The sequence below is a fragment of the Elaeis guineensis genome, chromosome 3, assembly GCF_000442705.2.
Source record: "Elaeis guineensis isolate ETL-2024a chromosome 3, EG11, whole genome shotgun sequence".
Taxonomy (NCBI): domain Eukaryota; kingdom Viridiplantae; phylum Streptophyta; class Magnoliopsida; order Arecales; family Arecaceae; genus Elaeis; species Elaeis guineensis.
The window spans coordinates 14504751-14512441 of record NC_025995.2 but is presented as its reverse complement, the minus strand read 5'-3'; the positions used below and the strand labels follow the sequence as shown (position 1 = coordinate 14512441).

At 36.3% G+C, this 7691-nt stretch overlaps 1 long non-coding RNA gene across 1 annotated transcript; it reads left to right on the top strand.

The window, feature by feature from the left end:
• The first annotated feature begins 2139 nt into the window (after positions 1-2139).
• Positions 2140-4344, top strand: LOC140856052 (uncharacterized). Its single transcript, XR_012139460.1, has 3 exons — positions 2140-2443; positions 2931-3042; positions 4183-4344. It is a non-coding gene; the product is annotated as an uncharacterized lncRNA (long non-coding RNA).
• The last annotated feature ends 3347 nt before the right edge of the window (positions 4345-7691 follow it).

Genomic DNA, 7691 nt, shown 5'->3' with positions numbered 1-7691 from the left:
CCAAAATTCTAATCAACCTTTTTAAAAAGGTTTTGGCTAATTTCTATATGTGTAGGTCTGAGTGTAAGTTGACCTAATTTGATTAGATTTTAATTTAACTGATTTATATCCAATCGAGCTAATTCGATTTCAGCAATTAGAACTCTTTCTAATTGACGATCGAATTAAACTCTTTAATTGATCAGACCTACAAGTCAAGATTGACATCTAGCAATACATCATGGCTATCCAAAAGATATGAAATTTGATTGAAATATCAAATATATCCTTTTGTGGTAAGTTACCATGTAATTCAATCCTTCGATCATCCCTGCACCTTGAATATGTTCATGAGTATGAACCATGTCAAACTCAAACACATTCATATCGATTCTCAATTAATCAATGATGACTCCAATGAAGAAGCATTAGAAACTCTTTCTAATCTTCTTTCTTTTTTGGCCAAAAAATTTTTCTCGAGTCATTTAGGAATGAGAATACATAGGATGCGATCTCCTCTTACTAAGAGTGATCGATTTCATGTTAACCTACTCACAACCTTCATACACACTCCACCATATCCAGAACACTCCGTACATGTCTTAATGTCATGCTTGAGTATAAACCAAAATATGGATTCATGTACACAAGATTCCATGGTGATCTCAAGTTTGAGGATACTTGCACAACTTTCACTTAGAGAACCATCTTTGAGATGCAAGTAAGGCTTCCATGAGATGTTCTCTTTCATCGAGTCAATTCAGTGGACTCATTTTTCAAATGAGCACCACATCCTTGTATTAGTATCCCACGTAAGTGGATAGTGAGATCTGCCATCCTCTCCATCGAGCATATATAGGATGTGCCAGTCTATTCAGAACATTGATTCCAACTCAATATTTATGATCAAAAATTTTTAAGATTAGAATTCTAAGATTTTAAGTCTCACCAGCATGACCCATTCATGCCTCCTAAAACTATTACCCTAATCTTTGGGTTCATCATAATCTTAGACATAATAAGATGCAGCTAATATGATGAATTAATACTTCATTTATTATCAAATAATAAATATTATTATACGAGTTGAAAAATTATGAAAAAAAGTCCCATTGCAACACACTTGCGATTGGCTTATAGGGCACTCTTTTTTCAATCTCTCACTTGCACTAAAGTCAATCATCTTTGTATCTCAATCCCATACAATCAAGATGGTTATTAAATAACTGTTGTGGTATGACCTTAGTGAATGGGTCTGCTATATTGTTCTTTGTATCTATTCATTCAAGAACAACATCTTATCTCTCTACAATTTTTCGAACGAGGTGGAAGCGTCTGAGGATGTGCTTGGATCTTTGATAAGACCTAGGTTCTTTAGCTTGAATAATGACTCCAGTGTTATCAATTTAATTTTGTCTTAAACCCATGGCTAGTATCTTCTATGCTGAATTCACATGTCTATATTATGTATAATACAGTCAGACACAACCTCTGAAGTCTCAGGCTAGATGATATACATCTCAGTGCCTAGCCTGAAATAGGTAAAACCATGGGACCCCAATTGCCTTCCTCAAATTCTCTCTTAATTTATTGTCATTCTTCACATGAGTCTGTTATGCTCTGATCTTGGACCCGTTGTCCAATGGATGAACAGTGCAGAACTATATGTATTGTTTGGTTTCACCGCATTGGCCATTAGTTGGTAAAAACAAAATTTATTTCCTGCATCAGTGTCAATGCTGTGTAAGGCCTACTCAGTCTTCATGCTATACTTAGCATTGTGTTCTATGTCCTCTCTGGTGTCATCAAATTTCCCCAAAAGACTGCACAAAACCACGTAGATGATCCTATAATGAAGGGAGAGCCAGCCAAGCAGCTTGTTAAAATCTCCTGATTTTCGGACAACTTATGGTCCTAAAAATGATGTTTATGACAAATAACGTGACGAGGAGTAGAGGATGCCCATGTGAATCCCTAGATTAGTACATAAATTTACTAAACATATTCTCAGGAAATATTGTCGGCCCATAGATAAAGAATGCGGTATGCCATCTGTCATATATAAAACTTGCAGGGTCTGTGGCTACGAACATTCCATAATTAGTCCATATCTGAATGGAAAAGACTGACTTATGAGTAGGGTAAACTACATTTTCAGCTAGTAAATGGGACCTTCATTGTTGGATGAATATTTTTGCTTGCTTTCCAATCATATGTTTAGTTAATTTGCGTGCACACATAAGAAAAATAGAAAAATAAACTATTCTTATATTATCTCTCTATTGCTACCAGCAAGAGGACAGCGATCCACAGAACCTCCTAGTAGTACAAGGCGAGGAAATTCAAGGCAGGATTCTTGTATGTATTGCAGACGGACAGGGCATTCTTCAAATGATTGCCCCTCCCAGGTTTCCCGTTCACATCGAGCTCTCCATTGGCATTCAAAAGTCAAGGAATGGTTCAGGTGATCTTAATTACCAATGGCTGTTCATTATGAATTCAAAGTACACCTGCAACTTGTAGCTCAGATGCATGAGGTATAGGCAGTTTGCATGCACGTTTAAGAAAGTACAAGGGAATTTTCTGATTGCATTGCATGTCAAGAATAAATTTTTCTACATGGCAGTCTTATTTGCCCAACCATAATAGGACACTTCAATTCTTGATCGTTTGACTTCATATATTTTTAGAATTTGATGAACTTCTGCCACAGGGATGTCATCCATTTCGCTTTTGGTTTGTGCTGCAGTCTGACCACTCGTCAAAAGATATATGCACCCATTAATACTAATTAATTAATACAGAACACTGTACAAATTTCAAACTGAGCAGTTGTTAGCAATGAGATCTCCTGGAATTCCCAGCTTTTCATGGAACTCACACTTCATGTTTCATCATCATCATCATCATCATCATCATCATCTTATGTCAGAATATTTATGTTAACGCAGGTCAAGTCTTGTGTAGTTGTGGAGCACCATGTGCATTGAGAACTGCTAACACAGAAAGTAATAGAGGAAGGAGGTTCTACACATGCCAATCTCAAGAATGTGGCTTCTTTGTGTATGTGTGATTATACATTCCGGAATTTCATGTTTGATGATTTTGCATTGACAATATGTGCTTAGACTTTCATACTTCACTGTCTCGCATCCATGAATTTCATATTCATGCGTCAACTTGCAGCCTTACGCTGCCCAATATTCCCTATCTTTTCGCTTTCATATTTCAACTAGTTCAGCTCAGATCTGCTACATTTGATGTCGCACAACTACTCTTTTGGATCACATGTGGTACAATATTATCCATACCTTAAACAAGTTATGCAAGTAGGTATTTAGCCATGTTCTATGAATTACTTTTATTTTGTTATTTCTTCTCTGAGTATAAGGATCTTGTTTCCCATTGGTTTATTTCTAGCTGTCAATATCTTTAATAACAAAATTGTTGCCCAATTATTGTTGAAGTCCATAGACTTCCAAATTGATTCAACAACACCTCACCTGCATCCAAAACAATTTTGAACTGTCTTGTAGGCCCTTTTTTTTTATTGATTTTGGTTCTAAAATTTTCTGTTCCCTAAGAAACTCTTGAACGTAAGACTCATTGTTATGTGGTTTTCTAAACACTACAGGCAATGATGTCCAAATTTCAACAATTAAGTACACGTTATAAGTGTGCACCTGTGCATCTAGAACCAAGATTACCTTCACTTCCTGATCAGGCTATGATCTAAAAGTGGGACCACCATTTGTTGTCTGAGAAACTTGAAAGAGCAACATTTCTCTGCAATGCTAAGATGAAGGGTGGTAGTGTCAGGACACTAAATGAAAAATTTACAATCAGTGTCATGTTGCAACTGATCAAGGACCAATTATGGCTCAACCAAAATGTATCATTAAAATCCCCATGAATGCCACCACCTGATTTTTTAAGTTGTTGAGGTCTGTTTACGGACTAAATGCAACCCGCTTTATCTTTTGGCTTACATTATATTGCCAAAGAAACAAGTCATCAAATTTTTGAGTTGTGCAATTTACTGCTGAAACCATACGGTAAGCTGTTACCCGGTTGGTGAAAGATTGACTCCACTATTCTGCATTCTGTAATTGGTTAAATAATATATGGATGGATGTCATGGTGGCACAAGAAGTGCATCAAGAAAAGAAAAAGGCTTCTAATTACACTTTTTTGGGGTTGCAGATGGGAAGATAGTCAGGAGATTGGTGGAACACATGGATGTGGAGCATCTTATGGAAGCAGCAGCAGGTCGTCATCTACTGCAAGGAGAGGCAGTCGTGGCTGAGGACGGAGGGGAGCATGCATTGGTGGTGTAACATTTGTTTCTGCAACTGTGAGCCAGTATCTAGGAGCTGTTTCATCTGTGGTGATCCCTCACACTTTGCAAATGTATGCCCAAATGCGGTAGTTAACTTTCTAGAGCAAGGAAAGAGGCGATAATATTCGATTACTGTTATTGCCTACAGTTCGCCTTCTAGAATTACTGCTTTTGTTGCTCTTGTTATGTTGCATAAACTAGCAACTTATATATGATTCTTTTTGTAAAAGGCGACTTCTTGTGGATGACTTCATTTGTGAATTACTTTGGCTTGAACATGGTGCATGCTGAGTAGGTTCTTTGCACATGCAAAACTTGTCTCTTCTGTGCATCATTCTTTTAACATTTCCACTAAGTTTGAGAAAGCTACTGATGAAAGGAGTTGGTGGTACTTGGAGAAAAGGTATGCCCTGATAAATGTTTCTGGTATGTGTGTCGATGAACATGCTTGTTACAGAAGAGAGGAGACATGGAACAGGGGTGTACAGGAAGTCTGTTACTAACAGTCAGCCATGCCTAAACTGCATTCTCTCCCACACATTTGTTCTCTCTGAGATAGCTCTGGGAGGTATCAAATGGAACCTACTCAATTGGTTATGTCAATAGCTGGGCTACCGATTTGTAGGGAATTGGTAGAGGGCTACGCATGTGCTGAGGTTAACGTGGCAATCTGCGCACACAAGTAGGAGTGGGCTCGAAAAGATAACTAAATTAACAGCAGTCCAATAAGGGAGAGTTAGGATGATAATTTTCAAAACTTACTATATTTTTCCCCTGCACACCAATTTCAAAATATTTACAAGTTCCATATTCAAATAAGGCCAATTCAGCTCGCAAAATTGTTGAAAAAAAAATTGGGATCTTACTGGAGAAGAAAAATGGACGCAGTAAATATGAAAGGAAGAAGTTTTTTTAATCTGTAAAGCATACTATTGCTCAACAAATCACTAACAAGTATTTGGATAAATATTCACATCCCGAAAATTAGTTACATGTTGCTGCTACTTCCTAAATTTGCTAATCTTAAAGATTCTATTAACAAATGAAAAATCTAGAACATTCAATTAACAAAATACTAAACTAACAGAACAACCAAATCCCATGATAATAGATATACATCTGTTATTTCACTTGATTCTCTCCCAAAATTCCCCTCCTTATTTCAAAGAGGTTTTCAACTCCTATCGTGGATCGGAATTTTTTGAATTTGGCTTCAGGTAAAGTTTTTGCAAGAATATCTGCTGGTTGTCTGTTAGTGTTGATGAACTATAGCTCCACAATTCCTTGGGCGACTAGCCCTCGAATGAAATGGTGCTTTGTTTCAATATTTTTTGTTCTTCCTTGCTGGATTGGATTTTTGGATATTGCAATTGTGGATTGGTTGTCATAATAGATCATAGTTGGTTGATTTTGCTTTCGCTTCAAACTTTCTAAGATTCTCCTTAGCCAAACAATATGATCGGCTGTATATGTAGTGGTTGTATACTCAGCTTCTATACTTGAAATTGTTGTACTTTGTTGCTTCTTTGAGGACCAAGAAATGGCTTCTGAACCAAGGCTAAGAACATATCTGTTGTGCTTTTTCAATCATCTACATGAGTAGCCCAATCATTATCAGTAAAAGCAACAAGATTTTTTGATTTACCCCTTAAATACCGGAAGCCAAAATTTGAAGTGCCTTGTACACATCCAAGAATTCTCTTGGCTGCACCCAAATGATGTTTGCTTGGGCCATGCATAAATCTGGAAATGAGATTTACAGCAAAAATAATGTTTGGCCTTGTAGGAGTGAGATATATAAGACCTCCAATAATACTCCTAAAAAACTTCTTATCAACCTTTTCAGCCCCATCATTTAAATATAGCTTCTCATTTGTAATCAATAGAGTATTGGCAAGATTGCAATTTGTCATTCCAACTCTTTTCAACAAATTAGTTACATACTTTCTTTGATAAATAAAAATACCATGTGAATCTTGCATTACTTCAATTCCCAAGAAATAGTGTAACACCAGTCAGACATTTCAAAGGTTTGTATCATGGACTTCCTAAATATCTCAACCATTTCAAAAGAACTTCCAGCATATATCATATCATTAGCATATAAACAGCCAAAAATTCACTACCATGACTTTTAACATATAAAGTGGGTTCACTAGCACTCTTTTGAAATTTATTTTGAGAAAAATAAGAATCAAGTTTGCTATACCAGGCTTTTGGTGCTTGTTTAAGCCCATTAGAGTACCTTGTGTAATTTGTAAACTTTGTGTTCTAGCCCTTTTACAACAAAACCTTATGGTTGTTCAACATATACATCCTCCAAAAGTTCACTATTAAGAAATGCAGATTTTACATCCAATTAATATACTGCACATCCATTATGGGCTACCAAAGTCAAATAAGTTCTAATAGTATCAATGTATACAACTGGAGCAAAAGTTTCAGCGAAGTCAATGCTTGAAACTTGTGCATATCCTTTAGCTATCAAAGTTTTAGTGTCGACTCTAGAGATTAAGAGGGGAACTCGTGGCCTGCATTGCTAAAAAAAAAAGTATCCTTCACCATGTGAATCAGCTGCAAAACATCTTTCCAATTTCCATCATCATTTCATTAAAAATAACATCACAGCTGACAATTAATTTTCCTAAAGTAGGATCATAATGCCTATAGTCTTAAGTTTTTTCACTATAGCCAACAAAAAATACATTTGATACTCTTATCATCCAATTTCCTTCTTTATTCAGTAGGCACAAATGCATATGCAATGCTACCAAATATCCTCAACTGACTTAAATTGGGTTGGCTTCCATACCAAGCTTCATAAGGATTTATTCCTTTGATGGATTGAGTTGGAAAATAGTTGAGCAACTGCCACAGCTTTTGCCCCAAACTTTTTAGGAAGGCTTTTGTTTCTTAGCATGCTCCTTGTTGTTTTAACTATTGTTCTATTCTTCCAATCCACAACTCCATTTTGTTGAAGAGTATAGCTAGTTGTGAGTTGTCTTTGGATGCCATAATTGCTGCAAAGGTTGTTAAATTTTTTGGATATGAACTCACCACCTCGATCAGTACGCAATGTCAAAATAGAGCAGCCACTTGGTTTTTGAACTATAAACTTTGAATTGTTTCAAACATTCAAAGGCTTCTGATTTCTCCTTCAAAAAATGCATCCAAGTCATTCTTTAAAACTCATCAACAAAGATGAAGAAGTACTTACTCATCAACAAAGATGAAGAAGTACTTACTTTCACTCAAAGAAAGTGTTTGCATTGGCCCACAAACATTGGCATGTACTAACATCAAAAGCTTGAAAGCTCTCCAAGATTTGCCCTTAGGAAACTTCTCTCGATGATGTTTTCCAAGTTTACAAGCT